This window comes from Macaca fascicularis, chromosome 11 (assembly GCF_037993035.2).
Source record: "Macaca fascicularis isolate 582-1 chromosome 11, T2T-MFA8v1.1".
In the NCBI taxonomy this organism is placed as follows: Eukaryota; Metazoa; Chordata; class Mammalia; order Primates; family Cercopithecidae; genus Macaca; species Macaca fascicularis.
In genome coordinates, this window is record NC_088385.1 from 121,394,384 (window position 1) to 121,416,406 (window position 22,023).

Below are 22,023 nucleotides of genomic sequence, written 5' to 3' on the forward strand. Positions count from 1 at the left end.
GCGTTGCTACAGGGCACGATGAGTGTTGAGCCCATGCCCCAGTTTCGCCAGACTTAATGGCAATTCCTACACAAGTCCCCCCCAAAACAAGGAGGGCCAGCCTTAGCTTCCGCTTCTCTCTTAGTTGTATATCTGGAGCCAAAGAGTCCAAACCAGCTCACCAGCTCTAAGTGTACAGATTAGGGCTGGGACCCGGAACCGGCCTGGGCATGTGTTCCTGCGCGCTTACTCCTGAAGCCAGGGAAAAAGGTTTGCCTGCGATCCTGACCTAGGCCACGCATTAAAAGACTGAGTAGAATCCCTAAAGCCTCTAAGAATCTAACGTCCTAAGAAAGGGCACCCCAGAAGTAGATGGCGATGTACCTAAGCCCTGGCATTCAGGCTCTGAGCCCCACCAGCGTCTTTACGCACAGGCGCAATTGCGCCCGGCAGGAGGGCGCAAACCCGGATCCTGCGTGCCGGCTTCTGGTACCTCCCGGCTTCGACTTCAGCCACTGTACACTCGTCAAAGTAATGAATGGAGAGAGAAAAGAAGGGGCGGGGAGGTAGGGGGCATTGTGAAGGGGGGTGGAATATTTTGGAAATAATACCCTGAGAGAAGGAAATATGGACAACAGTTTATCAGCAGGCCCGCCCCCATTGTCCGCATGTTTAAAACCCCTAAGTAATTTTAGATTGTGTCTTCAGTTAATATATCTCTCTCTCTTTCCCGCGGGCTGACAGAGAAGCGCCATTGCTGCAAGATGTCTGCAGAAATGGGTCTTTAAGAGTTTCCACATTGTTTAGCTACACAAACGTGTTTGCGGTTCCCGAGGCCCTCCCCCTCCCCCACCCGCCTCCGAATCTCATTTCACTTTATGACTTCAATTGTTTGAGGATGCCCGCGCCACATAAATCCTGCTTCGAGATTAATCTCCCTGCTCGCTCGCGCTGGGCGCAGTGATTTTTTTTTTTTTTTTTTTTTTTTTTTTTTTTTTTTGAGTTCTTTAAAAGAGGGCGCCGGGCGGAGATTTATTAACAAGGAAAAATAGTTTATTTTTATAGCCAGAAAGGTGGGGGTGGGAGTGGGCCGGGAAGGAGAGCCCTTCATATGGATAAACAGTGAGGCTGAGAAGGCCGGGGGGGTGTTAAAGACCACTTCAGCTGGCGACTTGAACTGTTCTCACTGCCCTCAGCTGAGCCGTGGATGCTTAGCCAGGGGTTTGCAGGACCAAGCCAATACTGGCAGGTGTGCCATTGTGGGTCGGCTGTTGGGTTGTGTGTGAGCGAGGATCCCATATACTCCCTGGGACAAGCCTCTTCAGAGACATGGAGCCAAGGTGGAATTCCTCAAACAGGCTTCTTTTCCTCTAGGGCTGTGAGCTTTGGGTCAGTTGGAGTGGAGGTTCTTAACATGACTCCATGGATGGCTGTCACAGGTCTTCAGAGTCTGAATGCTGTTCTCAAAATTGTATTTTGGGTGTATTTTTCTGGAGAAAGTCCATAGTTTTCATCAGTGTCTCCATGGGTACTTTACCATCCTAAAGGTTTAACATCTGCTAGTTAAGATAGAGCTAAGCTGAACCTTTCATCTTTCCAAGCCACTGGTCGCCTGCAAACTCAGGTTGTGTTCTTCAACTAGTTTAGCATGTACCCTTGAAGAGTAACCAAAGCCAGGAGTCTTAATCAAGTGCATTGCGGAAGCCAGTTTCCAGCTGAATTGTGGACTGGTGATTAGCTTGTTTAGAGCTAATAATCGATTAGATCTGATTCTTAGCATCAGATCAAGCACCAACAGCCCCATGTGTTACTTTTAGCCTCTACCTGGCTGTCTGACCTTCAACCAGTGGCAACTCCTGTCTGGGCCTCAGTTTCCCTTTGGGAAGAGACATTTTTGAAGTGTGTATGTGTGTGTGTTCTCTTTCACAGCCAAGTGCCTTAGGGGTACGTGTAAGAAAAGAACACACAATCTTGTTTTTTATTGTTGTTTGTTTTTGAGACAGGGTCTCACTCTGTTGCCCAGGTTGGAGTACTGTGGCACATCCACAGGTCACTGCAGCCTCAACCTCCTGGGCTCCAGTGATCTTCCCACCTCAGCCTTCCCGGTAACTAGCACTACAGGCATATACCACCAAGCCTGGCTAATTATTTTTAATTTTTAAATTTTTTATCGAGATGGAAGTCTCATGTTGCCCAGACTGGTCTTGAACTCCGGGCCTCAAGTGATCCTCCCGCCTCAGCCTCCCCAAAGTGCTGGAATTACAGGTATAAACCACCGCCGGGGGCCTGTAATCTTGTAATGTTCCATCCTGCCCCGACAACCCCCTGAGCTTCTGGTGGAGAAGGATGGTTCTTAACCTTAGAGGGAAAGTGGATCCCACCGAGAAGCTGATTTTAAAAAGATGAACCAAAAAGAGAGAGAGAGAGAGAAAACAAAAAGCACTTACTTAAACAGACGATTCTGTATGCAGTGTTGCGGGGCCCCTAAAGAGGTCTTATAAGGCCCCCTGGTTAAAGTAAAGAGAAGCCGCCTCAGCGAACCTCTGGGCTCTGGGCCACGTGAGCCGGTTGGCCAGAGCCTGGCGTGCTCCGTGCTTGGCTAGCCAGCGGAGCGGGGTGAGAGGGTGAGAGAAGGACGCTTCTCCTTTGATTCGCAGACCCGGGCGCAGCCGGAGACCGCCCGGCACCGCGGCGTCTGTCTGTCTGAGCGCCTACTCGCGGGTCCTCTGCTGCCCGGAGTGAACTCTAGGCGCAGCTGGACCGGGGTGAGGGCGCGCGGTGAGCCCAGGCCAAGCGCTAGAATAAATGAACTGGGGGCCGAACTGGCGGGGATTTGCCAGGGACCCAGTCCTGAGCGGCTTGTTTGGGATACTGAGATTAAGGCCTCAGAGGAGCACATGGCTAACGTCTGCAGCCCTCGGAGGGTCACTGACGCCCCCTGCTTTTCCTTCCAAATGTCTTTCCCCGAGGCTGGGGACACCTGTTCTGAGCAGAAGAGGGCCATGGCCCAACCTGTTTGACCCCGCCCGGGTCTCCTTCCGCGGGAACATACACACCAGTCAGCTGTGCTGCCGGCTGACTTTCCCTAGACAGTGCCAAAATGTTCTAATAATAACAATAGACCACCAAAAATAAGGCTCCTTCTACTTTATAAAGATCTTCCAACTCCACATCTTACTAAACTCCAACAACTCACTTAGTTCATAATAGAATTTCTCTCTGCAAGATGACGGGGCTGGGCCCAGAGAGGTTAAGCAAGGGGCCCAGGAATGCACAGTAGTGGAAAGCCTGGACCTAAACTCAAGGCTTCAGACTAAATTTCTGTCGTTTTCGACTATACCACAAACAACTTCTTACAACAGGTTCTCCCACCCCAAGACAAGGCACCCCAATATGCATGCTGGCATCGCGGTGGAATGGAGCCCACGCCAAACCTGAGTCCAGGAGTCTCAGGTCGAGCTGTGGGAAAGAGAAAATGCGGATTGGAGGTCAGGTGCATCCTTACCAGCAACTTGGGGTACACAACCGGGGTCCCAGCATCCCCTCCTCTAGCCCTGCGCTCATGTCCCCACTCTGAGGCCCGTGGGCACGGAGGTGGCACTGACCTCCCGGGACCCCTGCATTGGCTCACACTTTCACTTCCCTCCCTGCTCCGCAGTGTCCATAAAATACCAGCGGTTCACCTGCCTATAGCGAACGGATCCGAGGGTGGAGGCGATGACTTACCTGGTTGCGGGTGGATGGATAAAGAGGGCCTTTACTTGGAGCCTAAGCCCTGGCGCGCGCGCACCACGGCTCGAACTGCTCCATCAAGCATCCACTGGCCTCCAGCCGCGTTTCCGGTTGTAGCACTGGGCGCCCCCCGAGTGGACCCGATAAGCTATCGGCCCAGCCCAGGAGGGGCGGTCAGCGGCGAGTCAGGGCACCTCGGATCCGCTCCCGGCTCCCGGCTCCCGGCCCGGCTGCCTGCCAGCGGCCGCTCAGGACAGAAGCGAGATGCCTGCCTAGGCGTTTCTGGTTACAATCACCTCACACACCGGCCTGCATTCCGCCCCCCCAACCCCCATCCTTACCACGAAGTCTGAAGTCACACCTTCTCCCTGGCTGGGAAGCTTTGCCAGGGTGGGGGCGATGAGTGCTGGCCGAGGTTGTTAATCTAAGGAGCTCCAGCAGGTCCGTAAAAAGGAATATTTTCGGTGGTCAGAAAAATCAACATTGAATTAGGTGTGTCACCCCCCCGCCCCCACCCATCCACCGGGAGTTCATTTTCTACTCATTTAGCCGGGACTGCTGTGTGTTCCTGATTGTTTTCTGGGAGGGCTGAAACATACAATTTAACGGACACTGATGTATTTTCTTTTTATGAAGATGAAGGTCTTACAGGGTAGGAGAAAGCAAATCTTGGTTCACAGGTAGACTGAAACATAATAACAATCATCATATATGTAGCTACCATTTGATGAATGCTTACATGTATTAATCCTTCCACAAAGTCAGTGCGGCAGAACTATTATTTTACCCATTTTGCGGATGAATAACCAGAGGCTTGAAAAGGTGAAGTGACATCCCAGAGCGACATGGCTGTAGGGACTTCACCCAGTTAGGTCTGTGCTAAAGGTTTGTGGAAAGTCTGAACCCTGCTGATGGAAAGAAAGGAATCACCCCACCCCCTGCACCCACCACTAGCTGGTCTTGGGGAGCAGTCTGACACCCAAAGGAGAAGCAGTCAAAACTGAAAAGGCCCTGCACCCTTCCTTCCTTGCCCTATGAAATGATTCATGCCAGAGAAAAATTCCACACAGAATGACTCTTAACTTGCTTGGGAAGTGGGACTCTGCCGATTCATTCTGGATAAGATGAAGTCTAGGGCTTTCCCAAACTTCTGTAAGAAACACAACCAATCCATCTGGGTTTCTCTGCAAACCCGGAGTCCCCAGGATGAAAGCTCAGGCCTCAGTGACCCCTTTCCTCTTCCCTCTCTGCAAGTCTTATTTCTCTGTTTGGTAAGATCTAGGAGCCAGGGCCTTAGCCATGCCTCTGGGGTCACGCCAGGCTTTGTTGAACCTCCCCCCATCTGGAGAACAGGGCCGCCCAGCATCCATAGGGCAATTAACCTCATCCCACCCTCTCCCTACCAGTTTCCTTAAAATAAATGTGACAAACATGAGCCTAATGATCTGCTGAGGGAAGATCTATATGCCTCAGGACTGTAACACATGGCTCCCTCCTTCCCCGGGCAGAGCAGGCAGCCCTACTTCAAAGAATAGCCGGTTAGTGATATTGCAGGGTTTCCTGGCTTTCAGGAAACAAACAACCAAGTTCTTTGGGTCAGGATAACAGCCACAGATAGTAACACTAATGATGATGATGATGACGACGATGATGATGATGATGAGGCCCATATTTATTGACCACACGTGTCAGGTTCTGTGCTAAGTGCTTCGCATGTGCTAACTCACGTGCTCTTTGCAATGACCCTAGAAGGCAGACAATACAATTGCCCCATTTTACAACCAATGACTGCTGAAGTCGTGAAGTCAGGTACCCACACTCCTGGAGCTAGTAGGTGGGACAGCAAGATTTGAACCAAATCCACCAGTCTCTAAATAATAATAGGATTTTTAAAATCCTAAAAAATTATCATGTGCACTTATGCACATGATGAAAAATATCAAACAGAAAGAGTATGCTGTGACCTGTGCCCTCTACTCCATTTCCCCTCCCCCCAACCGCTAATATCAAAGTTTCCGTTTTGTGTATCTGTTTATATTCTTCATACATGTGTATAAAGGCATATGTTTATATAAAAGTCTTTTAAATTGCAAATGGAGTTCACAATACAAACTGCTCTGCACTTTGCATTTTTATTATTTGGTTAACTTGATGACACATTTGCAAAGTATGGCCTTTTCATCGATAATCCTTCTACATAAAAGGAGATTTTGCCAAACAAAAAGAAGTGGGTGTTGGTGGAACTTGTTCCCTGGGGTTCATAGACAGTCAGGTTTTGTTTTTTTGTTTTTTTTTTTTTTTTTTGCTCAGGGTCATTGTAGCGGCTTGGGGACAGAAATGGGGGGTGGGGCAGCAAGGGGAGGGAGGGACAGGGAAAGAGAGAGAGAGAGAGAGAGAGAGAGAGAGGATATCGGGAAGTTCAGACATCTCTTACATTCCAATCAGAGATAGCAGATGTCCCAGGAACAAAACATGCTCATCCGCTCTTGGCACAGGAGTGTCACTCAACTTGCAGGAGATTTTCAAAGCCTTAAATGGTCTCTCAGAGACAGGGCAGAGCCATGTTCATTTTCCATTCTGTGCAGAGGGGCAGGCACGCTTTTTGGTAGAGGGTTGAGTAACGCCTGACTCACTGGACAACAGGAACTGGGAGATGCGCCTGGCCTATTTTGGCTTTCCATGGGGTCTTCCCTGCCAGGGCAGAGTAAAGTTTAAGGAATTATTTTGTGCATTTCACTCCTCACTGCCACTACCATCCCCAACACTATCACCACTTAACATTTTTAAATTTTCTTTTATTTATTTTGGTTTAAATTATTCAAACCAAGATATGTTTTTCCCAAATGGCATTGGTGTTGTCCTTCACATGATTTTTAAACAGTTTCTTCCTGACAAACCCATGAAGCTCCAAAGTGAAGGCTTCCAGGCAGCAGCCCAAGTGACAGGTGGGAGAGGCCAGTATGGCTATCCCCAGGGCCTGTGAAACCCAACTGGAGAGGCTGGAGTAGCCAGGACATGAGACAAAGGGTGGCAACTTGCTGAAGATCCACACTGCCATGTCCCTTGTTCAGAAGAATAGTAGCCAAGGATGTGGTCTGCCTCTCTCTGTCTCCTGGTCCCCCAGTTTCCTGTTCTCTATCAAAATATAATGACACCTCCCTCACCTTTTTGCTTGGTCCCTCCCTTTTCTCAATTTCTCTAACTCCTATTGTCTCTTCCTCTGCCCTTACGTGAGCCTGCTTTCCTTCCTTCCTTCCTTCCTTTTCTCCTTCCCTCCATCTCTCTATCCCTTCCTTCATTTTTTCCTCTCTTCTTTCCTCCCTCCCTCTTTTCTTCCCTCCCTCCCTTCATTCCTTCCTTCCTCCCTCCCTCCCTTTCTTCCTTCCTTTTCCCTTTCCTTTCTCCCTCCCTCCCTCTCTCCCTTACTTCCTCCATCCATCTGTCCCTCCCTCCGTTCCTTCATTTTTCCACTTCTTCTGTTTTCCTCCTATAGCCATCATTCCCCTTTCTTATTCCTTCATCTTTTCTCTCCTCAGAGCTCTCTTATTTGGGGAGGAATCATTATAATGAGAAATGCTTACAAGGTCTCTGGGGCCTTCCCATCAAGGATTTGGGGGAACATAATGGTAACTGAAACAATGAGTCCAGTTTACAATACTGGAGGGAATGTAAATGGTAACAACCTTCCTGGAGGCACTTTGGCAGTTTGCATTTTAGTTTACAGGTTCATTTATAACTGTTTCACTTCTAGAAAACTTTTCTACAGAAATAACACATAAAGAAATATGGGCAAATATTTACCTGTAAGAATTTTCATAGCAGGGAAATATATAACAAAAAAGTTAAAAGCTTAGATGTCCAAAAATAGGAGGTTGGTAAAATTATGTTTTATCTGGAGATGAAATATTATGCAACCACTAAAAATATATATATATATTTTTTGAGACTGAGTGGTGTCTTGCTCTGTCACTCAGGCTGGAGTGCAGTGGTGTGATCTCGGCTTGCTGCAACCTCCACCTCCTCGGTTCAAGTGATTCTCCTGCTTCAGCCTCACAAGCAGCTGGGATTACAGGTGACCGCCACCACACTCAGCTAATTTGTGTGTGTGTGTGTGTATTTTTAGTAGAGACGGGGTTTCACCATGTTGCCCAGGCTGGTCTCAAACTCCTGGACTCAAACAATCTGCCTACCTCAGCCTCCCAAAGTGCACCCAGCCAAAAATCCTATTTTAAATAAGAAAAGTAAATTAAAGGTAGTCCTGTATGTATGTGCTTTGTTGTCGTTGTTGTTGTTGTTGTTGCTGTTGTTTTAAGATGGGCTCTTGTTGCCCAGGCTAGAGTATAAGGGCACAATCTTGGCTCACTGCAACCTCTGCCTCTTGGGTTCAAGCGATTCTTCTGCCTCAGGCTCCCAAGTAGCTGGGATTACAGGCACCTGTCACCACATTCAGCTAATTTTTGTATTTTTAGTAGAGATGGCTTTTCGTCATATTGGCCAGGTTGATCTCGAACTCCTGAACTCAAGTGATCCACAGGCCTCAGCCTCCCAAAGTGCTGGGATTACAGGCATGAGCCACCGTGCCCAGCCTGTATGTATTTTTTTGATTCCATTTTTATAAGTGTGTATCTGCATATGTGTATTCATACATATATGTAGACACACACACACACATATATATACATATATATATATATATATATATATATATATGCATACCACCACACCTGGATAATTTTTAAATTTTTTGCAGAGATGGGTTCTTTTACATTTTTAAAAAAGATGGAGATTGGTTCTCACAGTGTTGCCCAGGTTGGTCTGGAACTCCTGGCCTCAAGCAATCCTCCTGCCTCAGCCTCCCAAAGTGCTAGGATTACAGGCATGCGCCACCATGCATAGCATCCCTTCCCTCGTATTTCTACATTTGAAGCTGAGTGATGAAATTATGGTGTGGTTCATTATAGTGTCCTTTCTGCTTCTGTATATGTTTGAAACTTTTCCATAATGAGACATTTACAATGTACGCACAGTTCTTCAGTGAAAACAACATCATTCAAGGGCGTTTCCCCTTTGGGGCTGTTGTGTAAGAGCTTCCCCCAAAGTTTTCTTCGCCCTTGCCGCCATGATTCTAGATTCTAGGGATTCCTAAGCCCAGATGACACCCTGCTAACCTGAGCAGGACCACAGTGAGAGGAGGGGAGCGCTTCCCACTCAAACTTTCATGTCTGATAATGAGCTGTCTGGAAAGACCAACAAAGACTACCAAGGAGGCAAAGTCTGGTGAAATCAATCAGATGGGCTTGCAATAAGAGGTTATTCTGGGAGGCCAGGAGTTAACATAGAAAGTCTTGTCTCCAAAGGGAACTAGAAGAAGGACCTTTTAGACTGGGGTGGGGGACATTTGGTTGCTACTATGAATGAACAAACCCACCAAAGCTGAAACAGGAAAATGGCAATGTTGAGCGTCTCAGTGGGCTGGAGAGAGGCCCAGTGCCCCTGAGGCTAAGTAATCCCAAATGCTTTGAAACCTTCTGACAGCGGGGCCACTGAGAGCCACGGAGCAATGAGAGGGTGGGAGCAGAAGGTCCCCTTACAAAGGGTCTGAAGTTCTAGGCACTGAGCCATTCTGGAGAAAGTTAATTATTTATTGGCCTCTCTTGCCAAAACCCTTAAAGGAATCACCAGTAGACGTTCTTGCCCACTGGCCTGCAGAAAACATGCATGCTGGCTGGCTTTGGAGAGAGGGGAGATGAGGCGGAAATTTTTCACAGCTAGAAATGAAGCCTGTTGGCTTAGCCAATGGAACAGTAGCCTGTAAGTTTCTGAGGAAGGGCCTGCCTCTGTCTATGTAGTCAGCTGCTCTGCAGTGACTGCAACACAGTAGGCATCCGTGACTCCTTGGTGTTTATGAACTAAGGAATTCATTAATATTTGTTGACTTTGTGCAAAATGGCCCCACCTTTATTGCAGCATTTCCCAGAGAGTGGTCTACAACTACCTGCTTCTCTGTCAGCTGACCTATCTGCTACAAACCCTGATTCCTGGGCCCCACTCCACCTTCACTGAATCAGAACCTCAGTTCTGCAGCATCTACAATGTGAGCAGTCAGCACGGGTCATTCTTATGCCCCCCACAATTACAATATTGCTACAGACACCTTTGCCATTCATTTATTTTTATTTTTATGTTTATTTTTTTGAAACAAGGTCTTGCTCTGTCACCCAGGCTGGAGTGCAGTGGTGTGATCTTGGTTCACGGCAGTCTCAACCTCCCTGGCTCAAGCGATTCCCTCACCTAAACTTTCTGAGTAGCTGGGATACAGACACACATCACCACGCCTGGCTAATTTTTGTATTTTTTGTAGAGACAGGGTTTCCCCATGTTGCCCAGGCTGGTCTCGAACACCTGGACTCAAGTGATTTGCACTCATCAGCCTCCCAAAGTGCTGGGATTACAGGTGTGAGCCACCATGCCTGGCCTTGACACTTAGTTTTAAAAGACACTGAGATACAAAGGAGACAAGTTGTGCAAAGTGATGTAACAATAAATATTATTTGTACCACTCATTTTGTAATATCACAGGTAAATATTATACCTACTATTTATTTCAGGTTTATTATGTGTCAGACACTGCACTGAGAATGGTGTATACATTATCTCATTGCAGCCTCAAAATAACTCCTTCATGGAGACAGTGTATCCATTTCGCAGGAAGGGACTTGTTGCATAGATAGGTGAAGTGACTATTTTTAATAAAATGTATCAATATTGCTTTATTAATTATGAACAAACAGGTCTCGAACAGGTGTTTGAGATCAGCCTGGGCAACATGGAGAAACCCTGTCTCTACAAATGTACCATCTATGTTAATATGGGGTATTAATAAAGGAAGCTGGTTGTGTCATTCTCACAACTTTACTAGGTCAGTATCATGATTATTCCCATTTTATAAATGAGGAACCTGAAGCCTAGGGAGATTCACTTTCCATGTCTACAGAGTTCAGAAGCAGGGATGCAGAATTTGACCCCAAACCTTCTGAACACCCCAGGAAATAATGAATAATGGGAGCTGAGGCTGTTTTCTGGCTACAGCCAAGAACCCTGTAGTCTTTCTCTGATGCAGTCTTTTTTTTTTTTTTTCTCCCCAGACAGTCTCACTCTATTGCCCAGGCTGGAGTGCAGTGGTACAATTTTGGCTCACTGCAACCTCTGTCCCCGGGGTTCAAGCCATTCTTGTGCCTAAGCATCCCAAGTAGCTGGGACTACAGGTGCATGCCACCACACCTGTGAAGCCAGATATTTTTAAATATTCCATATTCTAGGAGAATATGGAAATGGGGTCCAAGGTTTCTGAGGAGCAGAGATGATGTGAAACAAAAATTAAGACATTCCGGATATTGGGCTTAAATTTGTGTGGGCCCATCCCTTACTCAGTTTACCTACCTGTTAAATGGGGAGATGGGCTCCGGAGAGTGGTCCAGCAAGGGTTAAATAGGAGGCAATTCATGGAACTATTAAGGAAAAGAGCAAGGGACCAAGAGTCAAGAAACCTTGGTCCCTCTCTTGGCCTCAGTTTCCACAACTGTAGGATGATTCTGAGTTCATCTCTGTGTTCCTGAATCCTATTTTTCATGACCTTCCAGTTTAGACTATGAGCCTTTCCGTTAGCTCAGAAGCTCAGTTCTTATAGAAAAAAAATTAAGATTCTGGACAAAAATGCTCCTAAGTGCAAGTGAACTTGGAGCGTTTTCCCAGGTCATTAAAAAGGGAAAATTAGCCTCCCTAAGAAAACAAATTCTCCTCTCACTCTAAGTGTGGGTTATCAATCGGAATTCTGATGACTTTGGGGCTGACAATTCTAACAACCACTTAAGTCTCACCCTCCACCTTTTATCTGAGTGCTACACAAACATTGTTAAACACGCAAGCCAAGGCCAGGGAAAATGGTATCATCTAAGAGGGGAGAAGACCCAGGGAACCAAAGTGCCGGCAGTCCCCCTCCTCCCAGTCTTTGCTCCACAGAGCTAATCAATGGCCGGGCTAGGCTTAGCATTAATAACTGTGGAGTCTTGCACTTTTGACCTAGCTGTTAGATAACCATTCCTTTAGCTCAGCCGTGGGTTATTAAGCACCACGAGTCAATTTGATAAATAGATGACATTTTATTTATCTAAATTTCTGGGGGAATGGTGTTTATTTTAAAAGAGAGGAATGTAATTTATAAATAATTTATTTGCACGGGATGAGTTGAAACATTGAATCCTCATTTGGGGAAAAGAATCACTTAAAAGGATCCCTTATCCTTTACTCATTACAAAAAAAAAAAAAAATACCGACTCTTGATACCTGGATTTTTCTCGTTCTTTTCGGACTCCTTAATGCCTAATTGAGCGGGATTTTGATTCACTGTTCTAATATTTCCCATTCAATCTCATGGTTCAAAATACATTTCTCATTTGCCACAGAGCAGTTGCAAGTCTGCAATGATTTACAATTTTGCAAAAGTGGAGTCTATTTCCTAATTTAGGATGGGTTAAATAAAGGTATTATGCATGTACAAAATGGAATATCTTCTGACAGCTCTGATCTCTCTCTCTCTCCCTATTAAGTAAAGCAAACAAACAAACAAAAAACAGGTTAAAAACGAGTTTGAATGCATTATCTTAAAATGTCTGTATGTTTTATTAAAATAACAAATGCTTATGCCTTCTGACTCAGCAATTTCATTTCCAGAGATGCTTGCAAACTTGCACAATGATATTTCTACATTACAGCATCTTTTAGGATAACATAAGATTGGAAACATTTTAAATGCCCAACAGTAGGATTAAAGAAATCTCAACCACCAGAAGTGGGGGTTCATACCTGTAATCCCAGCACTTTGGGATGCCAAGGTGGGAGAATCACTTAATCCCAGGAGTTCAAGACGCCCCTGGGCAACATAGTGAGACCCTGTTTCTAGAAGAAAAAAAAAATAGCACGTTGTGGTAGCGCATGCCTATGGTCCCAGCCACTCAGGAGCTTGATGTGGGAGGCCCAGGAGGTGGAGGCTGAGGTTGAGTCATGATCACACCACTGCACTCCAGCCTGGGTGACAGAACAAGACCCTGCTTCCAAAAAACCAAAAAGAAGTCACAGATTAGTTCCTACAGTGAAGTGTTACACAGCCATTAAAAGAAGGAAAAGAGGAGCCATCTCTGAGATAAATTCAGAAATAAGCCATGTTTTCATGGTGGGTCTAGGTCTAGTGTGAGCCAGTGCATATGTAAAAGGAGACAGATTCCTGAGGAATGAGGATGATGGTGGCTCTGGGCTGGGGAAATTCACTGCTGGGGACAAAGATGAGAGGCAGATTTCTCACTCCTCATGCTATTTTAGCCTTTAAAATACAAGCCATGTGAATGCTTCTTATTAAAAATAAGTGAAATCACCTGGGCACTGTGGCTCACAACTGTTAATTCCAACACTTTGGGAGGCTGAGGCATGTGGATCACTTGAGAGGTCAGGAGTTCAAGACCAACCTGGTTAACATGGTGAAACCCTGTCTCTACTATAATACAATAATTGGCTGGGTGCAGTGGCTCATGCCTGTAATCCCAGCACTTTGGGAGGCTGAGGCAGATGGATCGTGAGGTCGGGAGTTCAAGACCAGCCTGGCCAAGATGGTGAAAGCTTATCTCTACTAAAAACTACAAAAATTGATCTGGGCATTGTGGCAGGTGCCTGTAATCCCAGCTACTCAGAAGCCTGAGGCAGGAGAATCGCTTGAACCTGGGTGGCAAAGGTTGCAGTGAGCTGAGATTGCACTACTACACTCCAGCCTGGGTGACAGAGTGAGACTCCATCTAAAAAAATTTTAAAAAAAAATCAAAATACAAAAATTAGCCGAGCGTGGTGGTGCATGCCTGTAATCCCAGCTACTAGGGAGGCTGAGGCAGGAGAATCACTTGAACCCAGGAGGCAGAGATTGCAGCCTAGGTCACAGAGCAAGACTCCATCTCAAAAAAAAAAAATTGAAGTTATAAGTAGTCAAAGAATGTGAACTTTATGCATAGAAGAATATCTTAAAAGACATACACAGAGTTGATGATCTCTGGGTGGCTTGGTCTGTGGATGCTATTACACTTCTCCTCTTTTGTGTGTCCACATTTTCTGCTATTTCTGAAATGAAAATAAAAAGAGTTCTTTTGTAGATTAAAAAAAAAAAGGAAGAGGAAAGAAAATGACTTTCCCTTCTTTGTCCTCAGTGGTGTGGATTCCTTTATACGTATATTCAATATCTCTGAAGTAGTCATTGTAAAATGACTGCGGGTGGTGGGAGGTCAGGAAAAGACTAATAAAAAAGAGGTTTATGGGCATTTGAGTGAGATGAGAAGGACTTCCAGATGCACAAAAGCCAAGCTCTGAGAAAAGAGAGAGAAGCCCTGCACCAGGATGAAGTGAGATGTGCTTCTGAGGTTCACGGTCACCCTCTCCTGGGTCTCCCTGCTGAAGGATCCCAAATGCCCTGTACTCATGATGACTGCCCAGTGGGAAGATGGCGGGGAGATGAGAAGCAATCAGGATTCCCTTTCAAGGATGAACAAACTCAGACACTGACCCCTCAAAGGTCACTGAGGACCAGGGAGAGGAGATTCCAAGTCTCTCTGCATAGAGAATGCCCTTCCTTTGCAGAATAAGAAGAATATCTAATTGTAACCAAGCACCTAATCCATGCCAGGCACTGGGCAAACCATTCTGTATGCATTGACTTGTCTAACCTCATAGGTTGTTATGGGGATTGAACAAGGAGAATGGCCCCTGTGCAGTGGACCACCTTGCAGCTGACCATGGCTACACTCTACCTGCTGCCTTGTCAGTAGGTTAGATCTAAGAGATAACTGTGGTCCTCTATTAGAGAGGTACGGTTAGAGCCTGCCTGTATCTGTTCGCATTTTCTTTTCCAGCATGCTAGCCTGATTTCTAACTGACAGCACCTGAAATTCTTTGCCTGAGGAGTGGCACTGGAGTGGGCAAACCCTCCCTGTTCACAGGCAAACTGGAATTGCTGTTTCACCTCTACCCCCAGGGCAGCTCTCAAGTGATGACCAATGGAACATGGTATGTAAATACTGCAGCCTTTTGGATGGGTTAACGCAGGGGTATGTGGTCTACACTGACTTTCACAATTCACCAGTAGGATTAAGCTCCAATATCCTACAGAGTTCACTTGCTGGACAACTCACCCTGTATTGACTCGCTCCCATCCTGCCTCACTTCCCCACACCCCTGCTGTATTTCCTGGCATCTCCTCCCAAATAAATTACTTAAAACTTTGTCTTAGTTGGGTGTGTGTGGCTCATGCCTGTAATGCTAGCACTTTGGGAGGCCAAGGTGGGAGGAATACTTGAGGCCAGGATTTCAAGACCAGCCTGAGCAACAGAGTGACACCGCCCCCCACCCCCACCCTCAGCACCATCTCTACGACAACAGAAAAAAATTAGATGAGTGTTGTGGTATGCACCTCTGTAGTCCCAGCTGCTCAGGAGGCAGAGGTGAGAGGATTGCCTGAGCCCAGGAAGTTGAGACTACAGTGAGCCATGTTTCCGTCCCCGCACTCCAGCCTGGGCAACAGAGCAAGACCCTGTTTCAAAACAAAACAAAACAAACCTTGTCTTAGGATCTGCTTCTGGGCACCCAGTCCAAGGCAGCTACTGTAACCCATCCAATGCTCTCTTTAAAAAGTCTATGATTCTGGGCCAGGCGTGGTGGCTCATGCCTGTAATCACAGTACTTTGGGAGCCCAAGGCCAGTGGATCACTTGAGGCCAGGAGTTTGAGACCAGCCTGCTCAACATGGTAAAACCCCCATCTCTACTAAAAATACAAAAATTATTCGGGTGTGGTGGCACACACTTGTAATCCCAGCTACTCGGGAGGCTGAGGCACAAGAACCACTTGAACCCAGGGGGCGGAGATTGCAGTGAGCAGAGATCCCACCACTGCACTCCAGCCTGGGTGACAGAACAAGACTCTGTATCAAAAAGAAAAAAGAAAAGGAAAAGAGAAAGAAAAAAAGTCTGTGACTCTTGTTTGCTTCCTCTTGCATGATAACTTCCATCAATAGAGCACTTAATGAGTTTCAAATCTCATTCACACCTCTTATCACAATTCAGCTTCCACTAATCCTGTGGGGCAGATATGTAGACATTACCACCCCCTCCTTTTACATATAAGGAAACTGAGGTTCAGAGAGGTGATGGCATTTCTCCCAAGAACACATACAGCCAGGAAAGGGCAGAACCCAAATCCAAGTCTTCCCATTCCACTTCTCCCCTCTGCCCATTCTACTATTCTGCCTTCTTCAAGAATATCTGGTTTCTATATATCATTTTATATCTTTTTTGCATAATATCTCATACAAACTTCACAAAAACTCTATGAGGATGTTATTACTATTATTATCATTTACAAGTAAAGAATCCAAGAGTCGTTGAGGTTAAAGCCATTTAGTCTGAGACCACCTGGCTAACAAGAGGCCTTTTGACTTCTTGTCCAGTTCTCATTCTGTAACCTCAGGCTCTCTCTCTCCCCATCTCAGTTGCCTATTTTATGGGACATACAGAAACACCTGTGGACACAGAAGAACTTCCCAGGAGTCCAGAACCTAAACAAATTATTGGTGTTGTTCCAATACCATGGGACAAGACCCTCTAAGTGGCATGGAACACAGTTAGTCCATGTCACTTAGAGGACAGTTTGAACTAAAAAAAAAAAAAAAAAAAACGTCTAAGAGAACTTTGCTGTAACTTTGCTATATTTTATGGCAGGGGATTAGTTACAAGGCTGAGGCCCTAGCTCTTGCTTCTCCAGTGTGTCTTGGGGGAGATAAGGTGATCTTTGGACCTTGGAGAAAGAGATCATTATAAGGACCAATCATAATAAATTCACAGCAGTGTAAGGGAAGCAAGGTGGGTCTCCCCTGGATTACTTCTCTCAATACCATGTTGTTGACCCCCATAGTGGTGCCTTCCTTGATGTGATGGTGAATCATACTGACTCCATTTCCCTTGCCAGCCATTGATTTAGAAAAGGGCCTATAATCCAGTTTTGGCCAATGACATATAGGAGTTTTCTGGGAGGAAGGGAACTATGGTAGCTAGTTTCCAAAGACCCCCTCTACCAATTAATTGGGCCCCCCAGTACTCATGACCTTGTGTTGTCTCCTGGTCTCCAATCTGGGCTAACCCTGTGCTTACTTTTGACTCACAAAGTATGATGACAATGATGTTGTGGAATTTCCAAGTCTAGGTCATAAGATGGCTTGCAGCTCCCAGCTAGATCTCTTGGCATATGTGCTCTGGGGGAAGCCAGTTATCATGTGAGAAGTCTGATTGCTCTGAGGGTGCCATATTGTGAGGAAGCCCAAGTTAACCACATGGAGAGATTGCACGGACAGAGAGAGATGCCTGGCCATCCCCTAGCTGTTCCAGACATCCCATTTGAGGCACTAGACAAGAAGTCATCCTGCACACCAAGCTCAGCTGCCATTCAAATGATTATAGTTCCAACTGTCATCTGACTGCAGTCTCAAGACAGACTCCAAGTGAGATCTGTCCTGCTGAACCCACGCAACCCAAAGAATCATGGAAAAGAAACTTCTAGGGAAAGTTTCTTTGTTTCTAAGACAGAGATATGGGGAAAGATGACACCACTCACCCTCCACTTTATTCCTCTGGATGTCTCAGGTCTAGATGCAGTCAGTTTGAGAACAGGAAATCCAGTTGAAGGCAAGGTCCACATGTTGAGGGCAGCAAAGCAAAAGAAATGGAAAAAACCTGAGTTCTTGGGGGCACGGTGGCACTGCTGAATCAACTGGCCCTGAAACCTACCCTACGTTAGTCCTCTTGTTGAATGAAATCATGTCTTCACTGTTAGCACCCGGTTGAATCTTGGCTTTGTGTTACTTGAGCCAAAACCTTCCTAACTACAGGCCTACCTCAGAGATATTGCAGGTTCGGTTCCAGATCACTGCAATAAATTGAGTCACACAATTTTTTTGGTTTCTCAGTTCATATCAAAGTTATGTTTATACTATAATATAGTCTATTAAGTGTGCAATAGCATTATGTCTACAAAAACCAATGTGCATACCTTAAAAATATGTTATTGTTAAAAAACACCAACAATCACCTCAACCTTCAGCAGGTTGTAATCTTTTGGCTGGTGGAGGGTCCTGCCTTGATGTTGATGGCTGCTGGCTGATCAGGGTTGCAGTGCTGAAGGTTGGTGTGACAATTTTTTAAAATAAGACAATAATAAAGATTAGTGCATTGGTTGACTCTTTTTTTTTTTTTTTTTTTTTTTTAAAGATGGAATCTCGCTCTGTCACCCATCCTGGAGTGCAGTGGCACGATCTTGGCTCACCGCAAGCATGCCATTCTCCTGCCTCAGCCTCTGGATTAGCTGGGACTACAGGCGCCCACCACCATGCCCGGCTAATTATTATTATTATTATTTTTTTGTATATTTAGTAGAGACGGGGTTTCATCATGTTAGCCAGGATGGGTCTTGATCTCCTGATCTTGTGATCTCCCCACCTCAGCCTCCCAAAGTGCTGGGATTACAGGCATGAGCCACCGTGCCCAGTTGACTCTCTTTTTTCACAAAAGATTTTTCTGTAGTATGGTGTTGCAAGCATTTTACCCATAGTAGAACTTTCAAAATTGGAATCAGTCCACTGAAATCCTGTTGCTAATTTATCAACTAAGTTTATGTAATATTCTAAATCCTTTGTTGTAATTTTAGCAATGCTCACAGCATCTTCCCCAGGAGTATATTCCATCTCAAGAAACCACCTTCTTTGCTCATTCATAAGAAACAACTCGTCCTCCATTCGTGTTTTATCATGAGGTTACAGCAATTCAGCCTCATCCTCAGGCTCCACTTCTAACTCTGTTTCTCTTGCTGTTTCTACAACATGTGCAGTGACTGCCTCCTCTGAAATCCTGAATCTCTCAAAGTCATCCAAAAGAGTTGAAATCCATTTCTTCCAAACTCCTATTAATGTTTACATTTTAACTTTCTCCTATAAATCATGAATGTTCTTAATGGTATCTAGAATAGTGAATCTTTTCCATAAAATTTTCAATATACTTGGCCTAAATCCATCAGAGAAATCACTATCTGTGGGAGCTGTAGACACAACTGAGACACAACAGTATTGAAATTAGGCCAATTAATAACACTACAAAGGCCCCTCAGTGTACAAATGAAAAGGAGAATCACATTTCTCTTGCTTTAAATCAAAGGCTAGAAATGATTAAGCTTAATGAGGAAGGCATGTGAAAAGCAGAGATAGGCAGAAAACTAGGCCTCTTGCGCCAAAGTCAGCCACACTGTGAACGCAAAGGAAATTTTCCTGAAGGAAATGTAAAATGCTACTCCAGTGAACAAATGAATGATAAGAAGGTGAAATAGGCTTATTCCTGATATGGAGAAAGTGTGAGTGGTCTGGATAGAAGTCCAAACCAGCTGCAGCATTCCCTTAAGCCAGAGCCTAATCCAGAGCAAAGCCCTAACTATGATCCTGTGAAGGCTGAGAGAGGTGAGAAAGCTGCAGAACCAGAGTTGGCAGCTGGCAGCTCTTGGTTCATGAGGTTTAAGAAGCAGTCTCCATAATGTAAAAATGCAAGGTGAAGCAGCAAGTCCTGTTGGAGAAGCTGCAGCAAGTTATTCAGATCTAGCTAAGATCATTGATGAAAGTGGCTACACTGAATGACAGATATTCAATGTGGACTGCTCCAGAGATCACTAGATGCAAGGTCTCAGAGCAGCACAATGTATTACCACCATCATCCTGGGGCTTCCCAGAATCTGGGGTCCTCTACGGCACATCAGGACCCCAGGTGCCTCCCCTCCACACACCTGGTTCATCATCAGCTTGGAGGCAACATTTTCTTTGAAGTTGGTGTGTCTCACCAACTGCTCCCAACTGGTTTGAAATTGAAGTCTTAAAACCTACCAAAGTCTCCTCTTCTCCTTTGTTATATTTAATCTTCCTCCATAAACAGAAGCTCACGTATATTCAGCTCACAGCGGATAGAGGAGAGAGGAGACTTGGACGAGCTCCTCAGGCTTTGTTTAATCAGAACCAATGTCAGCTTTCTTGTGTGTACAGTGTCCAAGGCTGATTGAATAAAGTGGATGTGGCATCTGTACCGAGTAGAAATGATGAGGAGATAACTCACCAATCTCTGCTTGCCTTAGAAGGAGAGTGGAAAAACTAAAAATCATTTGAAAACGCTCCAGGTGCTTCACATATGTAAGCAGGTACCTCAGACTCAATTTGAGGATTCAAAAGTACCAAACAGAAGAGGGGAAAACCAGGACCGAGTATTCAGCTGGCATCCACCAATTCTATTGTGTCTGTTATTATGGCCAGCAATCTTTTTGGAGTCGTTAATGTCCCTGCTGTATCTGTGGTTGAGTATTTTGAAAACAGCCCATGTGTCCGGGCGCGGTGGCTCATGCCTGTAATCCAAGCACTTTGAGAGGCCGAGGTGGGCAGGTCACCTGAGGTCAGGAGTTCGAGACCAGTCAGGCCAATATGGCGAAACCCCATCTCTATTAAAAATACAAAAATTAGCCAGGTGTGGTGGTGGGCACCTCTAATCCCAGCTACTTAGGAGGCTGAGGCATGAGAATCGCTCGAACCTGGGAGGCAGAGGTTGCAGTGAGCTGAGATCGCACCACTGCACTCCAGTCGAGGCGACAGAGCATAAGGAAATGTTTGGACACAGCCATGATTATTTCTTAAGAATAGAATTTTAGAAGCGGAGTGGTGAATGGAAGAATATAGAGTGTTTAAACATTACAAATGCATATATCTATTCATATTATGTTTAAATGTTTGTATTTTTCTTGTAGATTTATTAATTGCTTTATAAGTAAAAGCTGTTAATTTATGTTTCTATTTTCCTAACTGTGCTATCTCAACTGCATTTTTATTTTGATAATTTTTAAAGTAAAATTATTGAAAAAATAAATTTTGTCTAAGAATGACAATTTTTTAAAAGCCCATGAGAAAAACTCTTAAAAATCATAAACTGTATTCTATTTTAAGAAACAGAGACTCTGGGGCCTGTGTGGAAGATGTTGGTCAAAGGATACAAAATATCAGGAAGACAGGAGGAAAATCTTCAAGATCTAATGTGTAACATGATGATTACAGTTAATAACAATGCAGTGTACTCTTGGAAACTGCTAAGAGAGTAGATTTTCAGTGTTCTCACCACAAACAAATGATAAGTCTATGATGTAATGCATGTGTTAATTAGCTTGATTTAGCCATTCCAAAATGTATACTTATTTTTGTTTTGTTGTTGTTGTTGTTGTTATTGTTGTTGTTGTTTGACACAAGGTCTCACTCTGTTGCCCAGCTCTGGAGTGCCATGGTGCGATCACAGCTCACTGCAGCCTTGACCTCTCAGGCTCAAGTGATCCTCCTACCTCAGCCTCTCGAGTAGCTGGGATTACAAGTGCACAAGACCTGAGTGATGGAGTGAGACTTGATCTCAAAATAGAAATAAAATTGAAAAGACATTTAGAATTACTCTAATAAAATGGCTAGTTCCTGCCCAATCATATATTGGTAAAACCCAGTAGTCTCTAAACCCACACAGGCTAATTAAACAACAACAACAACAACAACAACAAAACCCCCACTTTTTGTTGTTGTTGTTTTTGTTAGAGCTGGAGGTCTCACTATGTTGCCCAGGCTGGTCTTGAACTTCTGGGCTCAAGTGATCCTCTCTTCTCAGCCTCTCAAAGTGCTGGGATTATAGGTGTGAGCCACCATGCCTGGCATGCTGGATACATATTTCAAAACATGTTGTACATGATAAATACATACAATTTTTATTTGTCAATTAAAATAAGAAGATCCCTTTTTTCTCTGTGAACTCTGCGGAGAAGTAACAAATACATTTTTAAAATAGGAAACAAAAATGAAGATTTTAATTCAACTCTGGGCTCTGGGGAGATCACCAAAAAGTGTGAGAAATTATGAGTGTGAGTGAGCTGGAGGTGTGTTTTGAGGATTGCTAACCTCTGTGCTAACAGAGGTGTGTTTTTATTACAAGGAAAGTTGGTCCGTGCTTGAGCTATCTCACTGTCCTCGAGGGAGGGGTGTTTTTGAGAAGATAGATGTGTGTTTGAGAGTTGCTTGGAGAGGATGGGGAGGGATGGGAAGCAATGAAAGGTCTACTTTAGCAAAGTGATTTACTCTGGAGTCATCACCATTGCTGGTGGCCCCAAGGTGTAGCATGGAGTTGGG

The 22,023-nt window shown here is 45.1% G+C and overlaps 2 long non-coding RNA genes across 3 annotated transcripts in view; both read right to left on the reverse strand.

Annotated features, from left to right (window-relative positions):
- Positions 1-1,010: 1,010 nt before the first annotated feature.
- On the reverse strand, positions 1,011-3,479 carry LOC141407982 (uncharacterized). Its single transcript, XR_012419777.1, has 2 exons — positions 2,427-3,479; positions 1,011-1,469 (listed from the first exon to the last, which is right to left on the reverse strand). It is a non-coding gene; the product is annotated as an uncharacterized lncRNA (long non-coding RNA).
- Positions 3,480-5,854: 2,375 nt separating this feature from the next.
- The window catches only part of LOC123567589 (uncharacterized), a 30,426-nt gene continuing 14,257 nt past the window's right edge, over positions 5,855-22,023 (reverse strand). Inside the window, exons 3-5 of one of the 2 annotated variants that reach the window (XR_010579602.1) lie at positions 17,406-17,436; positions 13,786-13,869; positions 6,095-6,402 (exon numbers count right to left, since the gene is read on the reverse strand). This is a non-coding gene — a long non-coding RNA (uncharacterized lncRNA). Of the gene's footprint in view, positions 6,403-13,785; positions 13,870-17,405; positions 17,437-22,023 lie in introns of both variants that reach the window. The other variant, XR_010579603.2, reaches the window with a different exon arrangement.